Source organism: Erythrolamprus reginae, chromosome 2 (genome assembly GCF_031021105.1).
Source record: "Erythrolamprus reginae isolate rEryReg1 chromosome 2, rEryReg1.hap1, whole genome shotgun sequence".
In the NCBI taxonomy this organism is placed as follows: Eukaryota; Metazoa; Chordata; class Lepidosauria; order Squamata; family Dipsadidae; genus Erythrolamprus; species Erythrolamprus reginae.
Genome location: NC_091951.1, coordinates 216,222,155 through 216,243,143, shown reverse-complemented (window position 1 = coordinate 216,243,143; position 20,989 = coordinate 216,222,155). Strand labels below are relative to the sequence as shown.

The following is a 20,989-nucleotide window of genomic DNA, read 5'->3' as shown; positions in this document are numbered from 1 at the left end:
ATGGATCTTACCTACAGAAGCTAGAAAAATGTATATTTCTGCTTTTTGACAATGCCAAAAAGTCTCTTGAATAATGGTAATTTAAAATAAGACTTTTTCAAAGCATGTAAGCAACTGCCTTAGGTCTATACATAGTGGAAGTATTATCCAAAATATAATTTTGTTTATTTATATTGAAGATAGTGAAAAATAGTTAAAGTATATCTCAAGAATCCAGAATTCTTCCAGACTATTTTCTGATAGTTGGATCATTTGATCATTTGTTTGACATGTATATTTAATCAGGATATGACTCACTGACATTGCCTTTAACTAACTTGACTTGGTTGGACAATGTGGCAATTGAAATATAGATGGGAGGCAGAAGGTTGTTCTGCCAAAACAACCGGACCAAAATGGATTCTTACCAAAAAGAAATATAAGCAATAATACCCGAATTATACTCAATACCATAGAATACTACAACGAAAATCGCGATAAACCAGTGGCACTCATGTTTATTGACCTGAAAAAAGCCTTCGATTCCCTTTATTGGGAATATTTTATATTACAAATCCAACACATGAAATTTGGAGATAATTTTATTAACTTAATAAAATCTATTTACTCCCAACAAACAGCAAAAATACTTTTCAATAAAGCCATCACAGAAGAAATAACAATAACAAGAGGAGTACGCCAGGGATGCCCTTTAGCACCTCTAATTTTCATATTAGCTATGGAAACATTTTTTAAAAATATAAGAAACAACAAACAAATAAATGGACTTAAAATAAAAAAAGGAACATTTCAAAATTCAAGCGTTCGCAGACGATATAGTACTTATAATCCAAGACCCCCTTAAATCAGCCCACATTCTAATGAGTGAAATCCATAGATTTGGGGAAATAACCGGTCTTAAAATCAACCTTGATAAAACTCAAATTATCACCAAAAACATGACAATAGAACAAAACTCAATGTTGGAACAAACCCTTAATATAAAAATAGTGAAAAAAACCAAATATTTGGGCATCACAATCTCAGCGAACAACAATACTCTGAAAAAAGATAATTATGACAAACTCACACAGGACACACAAAAAGATTTAAATAGATGGACAAATTTAAAATTATCATTGATGGGTAAAATCGCAGCAATAAAATCAAACGTTCTTCCCAGATACCTATATTTATTTCAGGTAGCTCCAATTAAGTTAAATAAATCATTTTTTGAACAATTGCATAAAATGATTAGAATATTCATCTGGAGGAAAAAAAAGGCAAGAATAAAACTAAAAAACTTGCAAGATCACAGATCAAGGGGAGGCTTTGGGCTCCCCAACTTTTATCTTTACTACCAAGCCACTATTTTAACTAAAATTAAAGATTGGATAATATTACAAAATACAAGATTACTTTCAATAGAAGGATTTAACTTACAATCAGGATGGCATACATTCTTAATGGTGGAACCAAATAAAATTCCAAAACACTTTAAAATCATCATATTAGAAATATACTAATATCGACATGGCAACAGATAAAAAAGCTACTTCTTAGCAATTCCAAAATGGCTATCCCCCAATTAATCTATCACGTACCAGACCCCCCTTTCAGTACCAAAAATAATAACTTACTCTAAATTATTAGATCCCGATGATAATATCCTCACTAGACAACAACTACAAGATAATGGAATACCCATAGACTGGTTTACATACATACAAATAAACACAAAATATAAACAACACAAAAGTACATTTGGCTTTCAAAATACAAACCCTATCGATTTAATAATATTTGGACCCAATATAAAAATGATCTCTAAACTAGATACCTATTTGTTTAAACAGGATACCATAGAGGAACAAGTGAAAGGGTCAATGATTGCATGGACACAAAACTTTGGATACACAATAACACTTACGGAATGGGAAAAAATATACACAATTAACTCTAAAATGATGCTGGCTGTCTCCTATAAAGAAAATCTTTACAAAATGATATACAGATGGCACCTTCCACCAGCTAGGCTTTCTAAAATGTACCCAAACGTATCTTCTTTATGTTGGAAATGTAAAAAAAACCAGGGAACATATTATCATATGTGGTGGACCTGTACATACGCCCAAAAGTTCTGGACACAAATTAAAAGAATAATGGACCAAGTCATATTGACAAAGATCATAATTAAACCAGAGTTATTTCTTCTGGGCATTTTTAGACAGAAATTTAGTAAAGAAGACAGATACCTCACTATCCAAATACTAACGGCCGCTAGACTAACTTATGCACAACATTGGAAAAAAGAAGACATCCCGACAAATCTAACTATCATTAGTAAAATTATGGAATGCGCAGAACTAACAAAATTAACAATGGAAATTCAAAACAAAAATGATTCAGAGTTCTACAAGGCCTGGGAGAAATGGTTCAGATGGCTATCCAACTCTAAAGATGACAAACCAAAAAATAATCAAAATCGCTTAACATAAACTAAAATTAAGAAACGTATAACCAAAAAACGGACCAAAAACAATTCAATCCCTATCTGAGTTCAATCCATTTGATAACTACTAGAAATGTACTAATATCACAACTTATGATAAACTTTCACTAACAAAAACAACAAATATAATTCATCTAAGTCGTCACAACTTAAACGCCTGCTTGGTTGCAGGTAATATTTCTTACTTTCCTATTTCTCTTCTCTTTCTCTTCTCTCTCTCTCCTTTTTTTTCTCTCTTTTTTCTCCCTTTTTATCATTTATTTTCCCACATTATTGTTGGGTTACCAAATACTACAGCTATAAAATATTTAAACAAGAACTCTCAATACGAAATATTTACATATGGACAAATATCTGAAATGTATATACAATAATATATATAAGCTGTGATATAATAATACTGTAATATATATAAGCTGTGATATAATAATACTGTTTACCCCACTCCCTTCCTACCTTCTTTTTTCTGTATCCCCATTTCCCTTTCCCCCCGTTTTATTCCTTTTTGTATAAATTAATAAAGTATATTTTTTTTAAAAAGATCACTGTACCTATGTTCATTAATAACCAACTGTGCCAAATGGAATTGGACATGGGGTCCAAATATTCCATCATGCCATGGGAAAAGCTTAAGCTATATATGCTCGCTGTACAAAAGGCTCACCTGGAGCCTGTAAAGCTTTAATTCGAGACTTTCAAGGTGGGGTAATTCCAGTATTGGGTAAAGCTATGGAACCTGTGTCTTTTAAAAATGTAAAATGTCAATTGCCTTTAATAGTGGTGCCAAGGACTAAACACACCCTTTTGGGATTAGAATGGATGATACCTCTAGGTATTGAGGTTACTGGGGTAAACAAACTGTCACAAACTGCTTATGCAGACTTTATCCAAGAATTTCCTGAAGTATTCAACCCCACATTAGGATCTTACAAGGGACCACCTATCTCGTTTTCATTAGATCCTAAAATACCACCATTAAGACTTAAACCTTGCAAAGTCCATTTACCACTATTACCAAAATTAGATCAACAGATCGACAAATTAATTGCCCAAGGTATTTTAGTTCCTGTTGATCACACCCCATGGGAAACTCCTATAGTCACACCATTAAAGCCTGATGGATCTTTGAGAGTATGTGCTGATTAAATAAGGCTCTACAGCACTATTCCTATCCAATCCCTGTGGTACAGCAGTTGCTTCATTCCCGGGGGGGGGGAGTATTTGCCAAATTAGATTTAGCACAGGCATATCAGCAACTGCCAGTGGATGAAAAGACAGCCTTAGCACAAACGATTGTGACCCACAGGGGTGGTTTTAAGTTCACAAGATTACAATTTGGAGTCAGTGTGACCCCAGGAATATTCCAGAGCCTGATGGAGAGGCCACCTTTTGGCCTTAAAGGAACTACAGTGATCCCCCGATTATTGCGAGGGTTCCGTTCCAGGACCCCTCGCAATGAGCGGGTTTTCGCGAAGTAGCGCTGCGGAAGTAAAAACACCATCTGCGCATGCGTGATTTTTTTTGTTTGTTTGTTTTAAGGCCGCGCATGCGCAGACGGTGGGACGACGGCAGTTCGGAGGCTGGCAATGGTTATTTTTCATGCCGGCCACCCCCTCCAGTCCAATTTGAACCTGGGTTTTTTTGCCCTCTCAAGCTGCTAGCTCTCAGTGAGAACACTTGTCACTTATGATTTCCCATTCCAATTTGAACCTGGGTTTTTTTGCCCTCTCAAGTTGCTAGCTCTCAGTGAGAACACTTGTCACTTATGATTTCCCATTCCGATTTGAACCTGGTTTTTTTTGCCCTCTCAAGCTGCTAGCTCTCAGTGAGAACACTTGTCACTTATGATTTCCCATTCCGATTTGAACCTGGTTTTTTTTGCCCTCTCAAGCTGCTAGCTCTCAGTGAGAACACTTGTCACTTATGATTTCCCATTCCGATTTGAACCTGGTTTTTTTTTTTGCCCTCTCAAGCTGCTAGCTCTCAGTGAGAACACTTGTCACTTATGATTTCCCATTCCGATTTGAACCTGGGTTTTTTTGCCCTCTCAAGCTGCTAGCTCTTAGTGAGAACACTTGTCACTTATGATTTCCCATTCCGATTTGAACCTGGTTTTTTTTTGCCCTCTCAAGCTGCTAGCTCTCAGTGAGAACACTTGTCACTTATGATTTCCCATTCCGATTTGAACCTGGTTTTTTTTGCCCTCTCAAGCTGCTAGCTCTCAGTGAGAACACTTGTCACTTATGATTTCCCATTCCGATTTGAACCTGGTTTTTTTTGCCCTCTCAAGCTGCTAGCTCTCAGTGAGAACACTTGTCACTTATGATTTCCCATTCCGATTTGAACCTGGGTTTTTTTGCCCTCTCAAGCTGCTAGCTCTCAGTGAGAACACTTGTCACTTATGATTTCCCATTCCAATTTGAACCTGGGTTTTTTGGCCCTCATGTCCTCCTTCCATCCCTCCCTCCTTCCATCCCTCCCTCCTTCCATCCCTCCTTCCTTTCGTAAAAAGCACCCAAACAATGACAGAATAAAAAACCCCAGCCCATTTCCCATCCCCTTAATGTACTGTACTGTACTGTACCTCTACCTGTACCTGTACTGTACACATTGAATAACACACTTAGTCATCCTGATATAAACAATAACAATATTTATTTACATTTTTACATTTTTGGGGGGAGGTTAGCATAACTAGGATAAATCGGGATCTTCTTCTATCACCATGTCTACAATGGACGCTGCAGGTGATGTTGTGGCAGACCTCTTGGTTTTCGTGACAAACATAGTTATGGGCAGTTGTTGGCGCGTTTTCTTTTGCTTGGCTAACATGGCTCTGTATGGTGCAATGGTGTTGTCAAGGGAGGCCTTAAAGTGTATAGAGCGAGTCATGTTGGGATCCCAAAGTTCCGCCATGCGTTGCAGCTGTGCAGCAGTTCTGTTCATTTCTGCAAGCCGCTCAAGCGTTAGGCCAACATCTTCTTCTTCCTCAGATTCTTCAGCTCCCTCCTCTTCTTCACTCGCTGACCTGGTCAGCTCCTCCAGATCTTTGTCTGTCAGCGGTAGGCCATGCTCATCAAGCAAACCATTGACTTCCTCTGGTGTCATGTCAACGAAGCCTTCTCCACCCAGTGCCTGTGCCAGCTTCACAGAGTTCTGGACTGCAGCATCTTGAATTTCTTCGGGAGCAAATCCCCTGTGATAATTCACCACTTCTGGCCACAATTTCCTCCAGCAGGCATTCATTGTCTGTGACTTCATATCCATTAAGGCACTCTGAATGTTCTTCAGACAAGATGCAATTGTGTACTGACGCCAGTAGGCCTTCAATGTGAAGTTTTGATCAGCATCCATTGCTTCCACGATGCTTCCAAGAGAATTGCGCGTGTACAGTGCCTTAAATGCGCGGATAATACCTTGATCCATCGGCTGGATAAGCGATGTGGTGTTTGGTGGCAAGAATTCGACTTGCACCCCATCATGTTCATGTGCCAGATCATCATGGCCTCCAGCATTGTCCATTAGGAGAAGCACTTTGAAATCGAGTCCTTTGGCAGCCAAATAAACCTGCACCTGTGGGATGAAACACTGATGAAACCAGTCCCGCGTGAGGGGTTTTGTAATCCATGCTTTAGGATTATGCATCCAGTACACTGGCAATGCATTCTTATTTCTGTTCTTGAGGGCTCTTGGATTTCGTGACTTATAAATTAGCCCTGGCTTCAGCAAAAAGCCTGCTGCATTCCCACACATGATCAAAGTCACCCGATCTTTCATGGCCTTAAAGCCAGGGGCTTTGGCTTCATCTTGCATCAAGAAAGTCCGTGAAGGCATCCTCTTCCAGAACAGGCCTGTTTCGTCCATGTTGAACACCTGTTCTGGAAGGTAGCCCCCTTCTGCAATTAGATCTTTAAACGTGCGCCGGACAAAGTTTTCAGCTGCACCTGTATCTGCTGAGGCAGCTTCTCCATGCAATTACACACTCTTCAGGCCATAGCGCCATTGGAATCTGTCAAACCACCCTTTGCTTGCTGTGAATGTGGCTGGGGCTGAAGAAGCAGAAGATGTTGATGGCTGGGGGTCTTCAGAGTCAACAGCCCCTTCATCTACAGAGAATGACAGGAAAGGGAGAGAGAAGTGACTTGAATGAAAGCATACAGTCCTTCCATCCCTCCCTCCTTCCATCCATCCCTCCCTCCTTCCATCCTTCTCTCCCTCCCTCCCTCCTTCCTTCCCTTCTCTCCCTCCCTCCTAACATCCCTCCCTCCTTCCATCCCTCCCTCCTTCCATCCATCCCTCCCTCCTTCCATCCTTCTCTCCCTCCCTCCCTCCTTCCTTCCCTTCTCTCCCTCCCTCCTAACATCCCTCCCTCCTTCCATCCCTCCCTCCTTCCATCCATCCCTCCCTCCCTCCTTCCATCCATCCCTCCCTCCTTCCATCCCTCCCTCCCTCCTTCCATCCATCCCTCCCTCCTTCCATCCTTCTCTCCCTCCCTCCCTCCTTCCATCCATCCCTCCCTCCTTCCATCCTTCCCTTCTCTCCCTCCTTCCTTCCTTCCATCCCTCCCTCCTTCCCTCCCTCCCTCCCTCCCTCCTTCCTTAAAAAACACTTAAATACAGTATGTAATGACAGAATAAAAAACCCCAGCCCTTACCTGTGTTTCCCTCATCTGCATCGCCTCCTTCTGTGTCTTCAAGACGGTTGTACAATTGCTGTGCCTTGGTCCTTATGGTGTTGGTATCCAAAGCAATGCTCTTTTTGCGGCAGTCTTGTACCCACACAGACAAAGCAGCTTCCATCTTCATAAGGCGTTTGTTTCTAGGCGTCACTATTCTTTTTGCAGCCTTGTTGAATGATATCAGAGAAGTTTGCCTTATCTTCTTCTCCTCTTTCCTAATGTATCGCACAGTCGATTCGTTGATCCCATAATGCCGACCAACCTGTACATTAGAACGTCCCGCTTTCAGCATGTCCAAAAGTTCAATCTTCTCCTTGATTGTCAGCATCTTCCGGGTCTTTTTAGCATCGCCGGCTCCACTCCGGGTGCAACGTTTAGGTGCCATCTTCCACGAAGTCTTCACAAAGAGCTCCAAGAAACAGATCCAAGAAACAGATCCAAGACACAACTCCAAGACACAGCTCCAAGACACAACTCCAAGACACAGCTCCAAGACACAACTCCAAGACACAGATGCAAGACACGCAAGCTCCAAGAAACGGCTGCAAAAGTTGCAAGTTTCAAAGCAAAGCAAAGCTGAGCAAACAACACTGATTGGCCGAGATTTCTGTCCATCAGCAATGACAACGGTGATTGGCTGAAATTTTGCTGTATCACCATTGCCGGGCAAACTTATTGCAATGGCAAAGCTGATTGGCCGAGATTTCAGCCAACCAGCAATGCTACACGTCAGTTTGGTCAGTTCGGGCGGGAAAAACCGCGCACGTATTTTTAACTTTTTTTTAAAAAAAAAATCGCGATATAGCCTGTATAGCGTTTCGCAATGATCGAGATGGTAGCAATTGCTGAAAAATCGCGAATTAGCCCGTTCGCAATGATCGGGATCGCAATACCTGGGGGATCACTGTATTCCATATTTTGATGACATGTTAATCTCAGGAGAAAACCAAAACCAGTTGAATCAAAGGATAAGAGAAGTATTAAAGAGACTCCAACAGAAAGGCCTCAAAATCAAGGCAGAGAAGTGTGTGTGGAGAACTGACAGTGTGGAATTCTTTGATTACAGAATAGACAGTGAAGGGATACACCCCACCCAAGAAAGAAAATCAAAGCTATAAAAGAAGCACCTGAACCCCAAAACAAATCAGAACTCCAGGCATTTTTAGGCCTCCTAAACTTTTACTCTGTTTTTTTTGAAACAGAAGGTCACAGCAGCTGAACCACTCCACAGATTCCTACAGAAAGGAACACCATGGAATTGGGGTAAAACAGAATGCCTATCATTTCTTAAAATAAAAGAATTGTTATCATCAAAGAGTGTAGTGGTTCAATATAGCACAATTTTACCAGTGAGATTAACATGCGATGCTTCCCCATATGGGGTGGGAGCCGTGCTGGCCCATATATAACCAAATGGAACAGAGGCCCCAATAGTTTATTTTTCTAGAACACTTTCAGGAGCAGAAAGAAATTATAGCCAGTTATATAAGGAGGCTCTAGCCTTGGTGGCTGGAGTCAAGAAATTTCATAATTATATTTTTGGCCATTTGAGTTAGTAACTGACCATGAACCCCTGTTAGGATTATTAGCTGAAGATAAACCCACTCCTCCATTTATGTCACCCAGGTTAATTACATGGACTATATTTTTAGCAGGATACAATTATACTCTTAAGCATAAAGGGGGAAAAGAAATTAATCATGCTGATGGCCTCAGCTGAAGCCCAGGGCTCCAAAATGTAGGAGACCCCGCTCCAGTTTCTGACACATTGTTAATAGAATTAGATGAACAACCATTGACCACAGCCAAAGAAAGCACAAGGCTGAGAGCACAAGGCAAGACCCCATTTTACAAAAGGTTGCTATCTATATTTTGAGGGGATGGCCTGAAGGGTCTACAGATGTTGTAACAAAAGAATTCAGGAACAAACAAAAAGAATTGTCATATTTGTGGGGTTGTATTTTGTGGGGAGACAGAATTATAATCCCATCAGTTTTGAGAAATAGAGTTCTGCAAATGTTGCATAGGAGTCACTCTGGAGTAGTTTGAATGAAGAGCCTGGCCAGAGGACACCTATGGTGGCCAGGCCTAGATTCTGACATTGAAAAGTGGGTAGCCACATGTGATCCCTGCCAAGAGTCCAGACCAAATCCTCCTAGAACCACCTCAGGGGAGTGGGAAGAACCAAAAGGGCCTTGGTCTAGGATTCATATTTAAAACAGAGGAGGCCTTAGATAACAGATAGATTTAATACGGAATGCATGCCAGCAAGGCAGGTACAGGCTTAGAGAGAACATTCAAATACATACAGAGTTATATAGCACCGCAGGCTGAGGCAGGAACCAATCAATACACAGTAACTTTCCCGCTTACAAAGTAACTATGGAAAGCGCCCTATCAGAACCTTGGATAGGGATGCCAATCACACGGCACTAACCGGCCGGCTGTTTCTAAGCAAACACAGCACTCCTAACCCCTTGATTGACACATACATAGTCCTTTAAATATGCCGGTTTGTAGCGCACTCTCTCAGAGCGCCGAGGCATGACCGCCGGCTCTGAAACCCTTTCCGAATTTGGTTCTTGTACTCCCTCTTCAGAATCCGGAATTTCCTCACCCCTTAATGACTCTGTGGAGGCGTTTTCCCCCGACATCCTTGCGGGCAGCAGTAACTCACTGTGAGCCGATCCAGTCTGCTCACGATCTCTTTCCCCTCAGAGGTCGCTCGCCCTGTCAATTCGGATCTGGTCCAAATGCCTCTTCCAAATCCTACCATCCAAAAGTTCGATTTCGAAAGACCGAGGCCCCAGTTCCCTGCTTACTCTTCCCTTTTCCCAATTCCGTCCCCCTGAGTATGATCTAACGAAAACAGTATTTCCTATCTTTACCTGTCTGGCCGGGGTTACTGGCCACTGGACAGTTTGGGAATACCACGGGTGCAGTCTGTCTAAAATGATTCGGAGCTTGCGACCCATCAATAATTCAGCCGGGGTTTTGCCCGTGGCCACACAGGGGGTGGAATGTTGCGCTAGCAACAAATCTGCTAGCCTTTCCTGCCAAGAACCTTGCGGCATCCTTTTAAGGGCGTCTTTTACAGACCTAACTGCCCGTTCCGCCTGGCCATTACTAGCCGGATGCCACGGCGAGCTCAACGCATGTCTGACGCCAGCAGATGCTAAGAATGACTCAAACTGCACTGCTGTGAACTGGGGACCGTTGTCCGAGACGAGGAGGTCGGGGAACCCATGCGTAGCACATAAAGTCAGTAGGGCATCTATGATCGCCTGAGCGCAGGTAGACCTAAGCTGGACAACCTCCACCCATTTCGAATGGGCATCCACGACTATTAGGAAGGTCTGTCCCATAAAGGGACCGGCTAAATCAATGTGTATGCGAGCCCAAGGTCCTGCTGGCGGTTCCCAAACCAGCGGCTCGGCCCGAGGAGGGAAAGGACGACTTTCCTGGCACGCAGCACAACCTGCCACCCTCAGCTCTACCGCCTTGTCCAACCCTGGCCACCAAACATAGTCACGAGCTAAGCTCTTCGTGCGCACTATGCCTGGGTGACCCCTGTGCAATAGTGCCAACACCTGGCTGCGCAAGGTTTCTGGAACTACCACCCTGCTACCTCGCAGCACCACCCCCTTCTCTACAGAGAACTCCGATTGGCATCTAAAAAATGGAACAAATATGTCTGCGGGGACTGCAGATGGCCATCCCCTTAACACCCATTGCCTTACTTGGGACAGAATGGCATCTCGACCAGTTACTGCAGCTACCTCGGTTGCAGAAATAGGAATAGCACTCTCAGATAGAGCGAACACAGAGCACGCCGGAGCAGGGTCGACAAGAACATCTGGCAGCGGACATCTGCTCAGGGCATCAGCGTGTGCTATGTGGCGTCCAGGCTTATAGGTCAGTGTATAATTGTAGTTCGCTAAAAAGACGATCCAGCGTGACATTCTGGGTGAAAGGACCACTGGACTTTGACGGCTGCCAAACAAAAGCCCCAGCAATGGTTGGTGGTCTGTAACCAATTCGAAATGCCGCCCATATAGGTAATCGTGGAACTGCTTGACCCCTGCAATGAGTGCCAGCGCCTTTTTGTCTATATGCCCATAATTCCTCTCTGCCGTAGCCAACGTGCGAGAGAAAAATGCCAGAGGGGCTTCAGCTCCATTGGGCAATCTGTGGCTGAGGACAGCGCCCACCCCGTGCTGTGAAGCGTCACAGGTCAATATTAAAGGTAATCCTGGTGAGTATTGGGCCAGCACATTGTTGGACAAAAGTATTGCCTTGACCCCGTTGAATGCCAATTCCTCCCTGCTTCCCCAGTGCCAGTTTGAGTGCTTGTCCAAAAGACGGTGCAAAGGTTCGGCCACCGACGCCTTATGCGGAATAAAAACCGCGTAAAAATTTAAGAGTCCCAAAAAGGCTTGCAGCTCAGCCTTGGATCGTGGCCTGGGGGCGTCCCTAATCGCCCGTGTCTTTTCAGGGGTAGGGTGAATTCCCTCTCCATCCACAATAAAACCCAGGAATTCCACCCTCGGGACACCAAAGACACACTTCTTTTCCTTTAGTTTAAGCCCCGCGTCCCTAAACTTGGACAAAACCTTTCTTACTCGTGCCATCAACTCGTCTGTGGAACTCCCTGACACCAGGACGTCATCAAAATATGGCACAGTTCCTTCGAGCCCATATAGCAACCTTTCCATCAGGCCCTGGAATAGTCCTGGGGCAATGGAGACCCCAAATTGTAAACGGTGACACTTGAAGACCCCCCGGTGGGTGATGATTGACTGCGCTTCTGCAGCTAGGGGGTCGACGGGAAGCTGCTGATAAGCCTGAGAAAGGTCAAGCTTCGCGAACACCCGACCCTTTCCCAAGGTATGCAGCAGCTGTTGCACCACTGGCAGCGGATATGAGTGATGTGCCAACGCTTTGTTAATGGAACATTTGTAGTCCCCACACAGCCTAATTCCCCCATCCCCCTTGAAAGCAATAACCACCGGGGTTTCCCATTTTGCCTGATCCACCGGTTCTAGCACCCCCTGGGCAATCAGCCTATCCAGCTCCTCATCCACTTTCGGCCGAAGGGGAATGGGCACCCGGCAGGCTTTTAAACGAACCGCCGGTTCTTGTGGGTTTAAACCAAATGAAATCGGGGTTCCCGTATAATAGCCCAACTGACCATCAAATACTGTTGGAAATTCCCGTGCCAGAACCTCAAACCTTCCCATATCACTGACAGCATTTACCCCAATTACAGAGAGTCCCAAAGCCTTGAACCAGTCCAATCCTAAAAGGTTAGAGAACGGCCCATTAATTACAATCAGAGGCAATTTGCCCACAAAAGTTTTGAAACGGACTGGGAAACGACCCTCCCCCAAAATAGGAATTGGTGTCCCTTGATAGTCTTTCAGTTGCACAGCACATGGAGACAGGCGACCTCTGCTGATAGCTGGGAGACAGCGCTTCAATGTTGCCCACGAAACTAAGGAGTGGGCAGATCCAGTGTCCACTTGCATTGGGCACCTCGAAGTTCCCAACTGGACCTCCAACGAGATCTTTTCCGCTGAATTAGACATCTCCTTCACAAAAGTGGTAGCCAAACGTGGCCGGCTATAGATAGCGTTGCAATCCTCACGCCGGTTTGAAGGGAATTTCCTCTGCCATCGGGGGTTGAAACTTTGGGGCTCCCGTTGCTCCCGGGTCGCGGCTGTGGAAACTCTGCGAGAACGGCAGACCCTGGAAAGGTGTCCTTTGGCACCGCAGTGCCAACACACGGAATCACGGGAAGGGCAGGAGGACCTCAGATGATTACCCCCACAACCCTGACAAGGCGACTGGGGTGGCCGGGGACGTGTAGAAGGAGCATCTCGGTTTCTATTCACTGCCAATTTGCACACCTCCTCCTCCTCTGCCTCATGACTGCCTTCCTCTTCAGGAAGAACGGTGGCCTTATCCGTGGAAACAGCACTCTTGCGGGTGACATTCACGGCGCTGTCCATGGCTGCCAGCGACTGCATTGACAGCTCAAACGCACGAGCCTCCGCTAGCACCGCTTGGAATGTCAGATCCCTAATGGCCAGGAGACGCCGCTTAAGATGACCATCTCTCACCCCAATTACAAGCCTGTCCAGGAGGTAATCATTCAGATCAGCGAATTCGCAATACAATGCCGCTCGGCGAAGGGCGGCCACATAGTCGTTTATAGACTCCCCCTCGGCTTGGTTCCGCTGGTAAAATTTATAGCGCCGTGCACACCGTGAGGGAGCTGGGGCATAATGGTCCTGCAATGTTTTTAAAAAGTCCTCCCAAGACACGTCGTGGATCGAAGTAGGGGCAAACAATGCGCGGGCAGTTTCAAACATCTCGGGGCCCCAAAACCCCAGGAAATATGATCTTTTCCTATCTCCGGAAATTTCTGTGTACCCATTGGAGATTAAGAAGCAATCGAAACGGGCGACATAGGAATCCCACGTCTCCCCTTGGGGATTGAAGGGGGCGAAAGTAAGCTGCACTGACATTTTCACTTACTTACAGAGTCCAAGCATAGAATTCTCCGAAGAAATGGCTAGAATCCTCGTCGCCAGTAAAACAGAGGAGGCCTTAGATAACAGATAGATTTAATACGGAATGCATGCCAGCAAGGCAGGTACAGGCTTAGAGAGAACATTCAAATACATACAGAGTTATATAGCACCGCAGGCTGAGGCAGGAACCAATCAATACACAGTAACTTTCCCGCTTACAAAGTAACTATGGAAAGCGCCCTATCAGAACCTTGGATAGGGACGCCAATCGCACGGCACTAACCGGCCGGCTGTTTCTAAGCAAACACAGCAATATTGATTATGCAGGCCCAATTGAGTCTCACTTTTTAAAATGATGATGAGGATGAGGATGAGGATGAGGATAATAATAGTTATTATTATTATTATTATTATTATTATTATTATTATTATTTATTAGATTTGTATGCCGCCCCTCTCCGCAGACTCAGGGCGGCTCACAATAGTAAGAAACAGCATACAATAAACAAATCTAATATTTAAAAGAAGGGAAATATATAAAAGCTCATTATATAAAACCATACATATACATATAAAAACACAAGCATACCATACATAAAACTATATAAGCCTAGGGGGGAAATGTCTCAATTCCCTCATGCCTAGCGGTATAGGTGGGTCTTAAGCAATTTACGAAAGACAAGGAGGGTGGGGGCAGTTCTGATCTCTGGGGGTAGTTGATTCCAGAGGGCCGGGGCCACCACAGAGAAAGCTCTTCCCCTGGGGCCTGCCAGATGACATTGTTTAGTCAATGGGACCCGGAGAAGGCCAACTTTGTGGGACCTTATCAGTCGCTGGGATTTGTGCAGCAGAAGACAGTCTCGGAGGTATTCTGGTCCAATGCCATGTAGGGCTTTATAGGTCATTACCAACACTTTGAATTGTGACCAGAAACTGATCGGCAGCCAGTGCAGTAGTAGTAGATGCTTATTCTAAATGGGTTGAAATTATAGTAATGGGGAGTACTACATGTGCCACCATCAAGGCTTTGCGTTGTTTATTTGCAATTCATGAATGCCCAGATGTGGTGGTATCTGATAATGGGCCACAGTTTACATCAAGGCAAATGGAACTTTTTAAAGACCAGTTAGGCATAAGACATGCACTCAATTAACCTAATTCCCCCTGGTTCAATGGGCAAGTGGAAAGATATGCAAGAGTGGCTAAGGAGACCATCAAAAGGTCAGAACCAGGTGAAATACAAGAGCGCTTAGATCAAATATTGCTCTCACGCCATGTTGTGTTTAGCTCTGGCCCAGCTCCTGCCCCAAGGAATGTGGAGGTGGATGTGGGGAAAACATCCACATGACACAGGCCTGTTTTGCTCCCGATAGAATTTGCCGACGAAGTCTCCTCTGATGAAGGAAGTGTGAGTACAGGGATGAGGGGAGTTTGGCAGACAGCCCAGGAGGAGATCAATCGTCCTAATCATCCCTGGATTCTGAACAAGAACTTATGATGGACTCACACATGCGTAGAGTGATGCATAGGAGAGAACAACTGAAGGATTATTACAGGAGATAATTGAGGCCACCTGTAGTTGGGTTGGGCTGCTGTAATTAGTGCTACAGATAAAAAGAGCAGAGTGCTGGTTTAGCCTCGTGGAAGTTTATCTGATTCATAGTTTCGTCAAGATTGTGGTTTGTTGTTTCCCTGTTGAAGACTGTGTGTGGAATTTCTGGATTTTGGAATTTGACTCAATTTCCCAGTTACTGGGTGAGAAATTGGATTGCATTTAACCTGTGCCTTGTGTGTGCCAGAAAATCCCTTTGACATTTAAAAAGGGAGTTGTTTCTGCTTTTCTGTTGATAAATACCTTTTGTTTTCCTTCTATCGTGTGGTGTGTGTCTGGACTAATTACCCTGTAATTATGGGCGGTTGGGACATGCTGGCAGAACACGCCATATCACTCCAAATTCAGTAACCAACAAAAGTCCATCTGAACTATTAATGGATAGAAAGCTGAGGTCTCTATTAGACAGACTACATCCATCATATTGTGAAATTAAGAAAAATTACATGTATCTCCTGAAAGATCCTTGTCTGTGGGACAGACTGTGTATGCTAGAAATTTTGATGGGTGTTTGAACTGGCTTAAGGGGACTGTTGTACAACAAACTGCTCCAAAAACATATACCATCATTTTGGAGGATGATCGCACTTGGAAACGGCACATTGATCATTTAAGGAGGTGCCTGGAAGTGGCCACCCTCCGACAACAACAAACTTTGAACATTAACCTGGACTGTACCAGTTCACTCCCCACAGGGAGATCAACCCGATGGCCAAGTCAACAAAGACACCATGAACCGGACAATATAGACATAGACTTATATTTACCGAGCCCCTGGTGGTGCTCCAGCATTGCGGGAATGGCTCCCAAGGATTCATCCAAAGCTAAACTCCTGAATTCATTATTTGGCTCTGTCTTTGCCAACAGCAATAGCTCATCCCCAAATTCATCTCTCGCACCACAAACTCTCTCAATGACCTAACCCAAATAGACTTCAGTGAAGACCGAGTTGAAAAAGCATTACATGACCTTAAACCCTCTCTATCAGTCGGACCAGATGGCCTATGTGTATACTTGCTAAAAAAGCTCTCTTGTGCTATAGCTGAACCACTCAACATAATCTTCAAAAAATGCTTCAGAATCATCACGCTTCCCAAACTATGGTCAAAAGCTATGGTCATCCCCATCTTCAAAAAAGGAGACCCCTCTGTTGTCGATAACTACAGACCCATATCACTATGCTGTGTCTCATGTAAAGTCATGGAATCAATTATAAATCAATCAATTACTCTCCACCTAGAAACTAATAAAGCCCACAGACTACTACCCCCTAATAACATTCCATGTGGGAACAAACAACACAGCAAAAGACCTAGAAACAACAATGAGGGACTACGACCAACTGGGCAAGAAAGTCAAAGATATGGGTGCACAGGTAGTTTTTTCGTCCATACTACCAACAAGAGGACGGAACCCAACAAGAGAACGAAAAATTCTACAGTTGAACCACTGGCTAAAAGGTTGGTGCCGCCAAAGAAACTTTGGATTTCTAGGTCATGGACTACACTTTCTCCAGGATGGGCTTCTAGCTAGGGACGGGTCACACCTCACTAAGACCGGGAAGAATGTCCTTGGAAACTGTCTAGTCCAACTCATCAGAAGGGCTTTAAACTAACACTGTGTGGGGTGGGCATTCATATTCCAGAACCTAATGCCAATCAGGACCCCTCAGCAAGCAGGGTCAACAACAAACCAAAATGGGAAGGGAGACACTCACAAATACCAACCAGAAATCACCCAGGGCCCTCCCAAAAACAGACACAAAGAATTCAAATGCCTCTATACCAATGCACAAAGCCTAGGGAACAAACAGGGTGAACTAGAAATTCTAATCCACAAAGGCAAATATGACATAGTTGGAATCACCGAAACTTGGTGGGACTATACACACAATTGGAATAGTATACAGATCAAAGGATACAAACTATTCAAAAAAACCGGATCACACAAAAAAGGAGGTGCAGTTGCACGGTACATAAAAGACCACTACAATGTCACTGAGATACAAACTACAAAAGAAGAAAACCTTCTAGAAAGCTTATGGGTCAACATCAAAGAAGAAAAAAAGTGCAATACAACAATTGGCGTGTACTACAGACTACCAAACCAAACAGAAACAATGGACAGCCTTTTCAACAACCAACTGACACACATATATATATATTTATTTATTTATTATTATTATTTTTTATTTATTTATTTATTACATTTGTATGCAAGAAAAACAACACAGTAATAATGGGAGACTTTAACTACCTGGACATAAATTGGAAAAATAATTCTGCACCAAGCGAAAAATCAAACAAATTTCTGACATGCCTAGCAGACAACTTCATAGTCCAAAAAGTAGAGGAAGGAACTAGAGGGGCAGCTACACTGGACCTAATTCTCACAAACAGAGAAGTGATCACTGGGGTCAAAACAGATGGAGTGCTGGGTGAAAGTGACCAAAGCATTCTCAAATACAATATAATATCAACACGATCAACTAGACCCAACAACACCAAAATCCCAGATTTTAAAAAAGCAGACTTCAATAAACTAAGAGAAAACTTGAGAGTGATCCCTTAGATCCTAAAAGGCAAAACCATGCAAGAAGCTTGGGAAATCTTAAAAACCACGATCACAAAAGCCCAAAACAATGCTACCCAAAATACCCAAAATCCAAAAGGAAACCAGCTTGGCTACACAAGGACCTAACAAACAAACTGAATGGGAAAAAAAAGACAAATACAAAAAATGGAAAGAAGGGCACATAACCAAGGCAGAATACCAACAAACGACCAGAATCTGCAAAGAAAAAATCAGGACAGCAAAAGCCCAGTAGGAACTAAGCCTAGCAACAAAGGTCCAAGACAATAAAAAAAGCTTCTTCCAACACATAAACACCCCCAAAAAATCAAGGAAGCAGTCGGTCCGTTAGAAAGAGGAGACGGCACAGAAGTAACGGACAATAAAGAGAAAGCAGAACTGCTCAACACCTTTTTTGCATCTGTTTTCACGCACAAAGAAACAACAAAACAACGAGGTTGTATCACAGCTGCAGAAATCAAAATTGGAACAAAACACTACTTTAATAGAAATACAGTAAGAGACCACCTATTGGAACTGAATGAGTACAAATCACCAGGACCAGATGGCCTGCACCCCAGAGTCCTAAAGGAGCTAGCCGATGTCATCACTGAATCTCTGTACCACATCTTTCAAAAATCCTGGACCACAGGAGACCTACCAGATGATTGGAAATGAGCCGACATGGTCCCTATTTACAAAAAAGGCAAAAAAACAGACCCAGGAAACTATAGACCAATCAGCCTAACGTCTATTCCCGGGAAAATATTGGAAAAGATAATCAAGAAACAGATCTGCCACCACCTTGAATCGAACAATGTAATAACCACCAGCCAACACGGATTCGTCAGAAACAAATCATGCCAAACCAACCTCATTCATTTTTCGACACTGTGACCAAATCAATTGACCAGAGAAATGCAGTGGACATAATATACTTAGACTTTAGCAAAGCATTCGACAAGGTGGACCACAACCTTCTACTCTCCAAAGTAAAGAAGAGTGGAATTGACAGTAACACAAGATGGATTGAAAACTGGCTGACCAATTGCACCCAACAAGTAGCCCTCAACTGGACTACATGGAAAGAGGTAGGCAGCGGGGTACCACAGGGATCAGTCCTCGGCCCAGTACTCTTCAACATATTTATCAACGACCTAGACGAGGGAATAGAGGGGGAATTAATTAAATTCGCAGATGACACTTAGCTGGCAGGAGTGGCCAACACCCCAGAGGATAGACACAGAATTCAAAAAGATCTAGACAGACTTGTACAGTGGGCTGAAATGAACAAAATGAAGTTCAATGTAGAGAAGAGTAAGATCCTGCACCTAGGTAAAAAAATCCCAAAACATGCATACAAATTAGGCGAAACCACATTCACCATGAGTGACTGTGAAAGGGATCTTGGAGTCTTAGTGGATAACCAGCTAAACATGGGCCAGCAATGTGCAGCAGCAGCTTAAAAAGCCAACACAATCCTAAGCTGCATGAACAGGGGGATACACTCCAAGACCAGAGAGGTAATAATACCACTCTATAAAGCCCTGGTCAGACCGCACCTGGAGTATTGCATCCAGTTTTGGTCACCACACTTCAAAAAAGACTCTAGAGAGGGTGCAGAAAAGAGCAACTAAAATGATAAAGGGACTAGAGACCAGGTCATATGAGGAAAGGTTGCTGGAACTGGGCATGGATAGTCTAGTAAAAAGAAGGGCTAGGGGGGACATGATAGCTGTATACAGGTACTTGAGGGGTTGCCACAGAGAGGAGGGGGACACACTGTTTTCCAGGGCACCAGAGGGCTGGACGAGGGACAACGGTTGGAAACTGACCAAGGAAAGATTCAACCTGGAGATAAGAAAGAATTTCCTGACAGTGAGAGCAATCAACCAGTGGAATGGCCTGCCAGTGGAGGTTGTGGACTCCCCAACTTTGGACACTTTCAAGAGGAGATTGGACTGCCATTTGGCTGGGGTGATGTAGGATTTCCTGCTCAGGCAGGGGGTTGAACTCGATGACCTGTAAGGTCCCTTTCAACTCTAATAATAAATAAAATAAATAAATATATATATAAATAAATAATCTGCTCTCTAACAAACAATTTGGATTCAGAAAAAAACTATCCTGCAACCTGCAGCTCCTCCACTGCAAAAACATATGGACAACTCATCTTGATCAAGAAAAATCTGTAGATGCAATTTATATTGACTTCTGCAACGCCTTCGATTTAGTGATCCACGACAAACTACTTCTAAAACTCAAATCCTATGGCATCTCAGGATCCCTGCACAGATGGATTACAGCATTCCTGTTAAACAGACAACAAGTGGTTAAAATAGGAAGCACCATATCTACCCCTGTCACTGTTAAAAGCGGTGTCCCCCAAGGTAGTGTTCTGGGACCAACCCTCTTTATTCTCTACATAAATGACGTTTGCGATCTCATCACAAGCAACTGTGTTCTCTTTGCAGATGATGTAAAACTCTTCAATCCCACCGATAACACAACTTCTCTCCAAAAAGACATAGACTCTTTTTCTGATTGGTCTAACATCTGGCAACTCCAAATCTCAACCAGCAAATGCTCTGTCCTTCACATCGGCAAAAAGAATCAAAACTCCAAATACAAACTGAATCAACAAATTATCACACATAATCCCCACTCGGTCAAGGACCTCAGAGTACTAATAACTAAAGACTTAAGTGCCAAAGCCCATTGCAACAACATCGCCAAGAAGGCTTTAAGAGTTGTTAATCTAATCCTATGTAGCTTCCGCTCTGGCAATCTCACACTACTTACCAGAGCTTACAAAACTTTCACCAGACCCATCCTAGAATATACCTCATCTGTTTGGAACCCATACCGCATTTCTGACATTAATACCCTCGAAAATGTCCAGAAATACTTCACCAGAAGAGCTCTTCACTCCTTTACCCGTAACAGAACACCCTATGAAACTAGGCTTACAATCCTGGGTCTAGAAAGCTTAGAACTAAGATGCCTCAAACATGATCTAAGTATTGCCCACAAGATCATATGCTCCAACATCCTGCCTGTGAAAGACTACTTCAGCTTCAACCACAACAACACAAGAGCCC

General features: G+C 43.6%; 1 protein-coding gene across 2 annotated transcripts in view; it reads left to right on the top strand.

Moving 5' to 3' along the window:
- The window catches only part of TRPC4 (transient receptor potential cation channel subfamily C member 4), a 282,463-nt gene that overhangs the window by 135,818 nt on the left and 125,656 nt on the right, over positions 1-20,989 (top strand). The gene's annotated exons all lie outside the window — the stretch shown is intronic.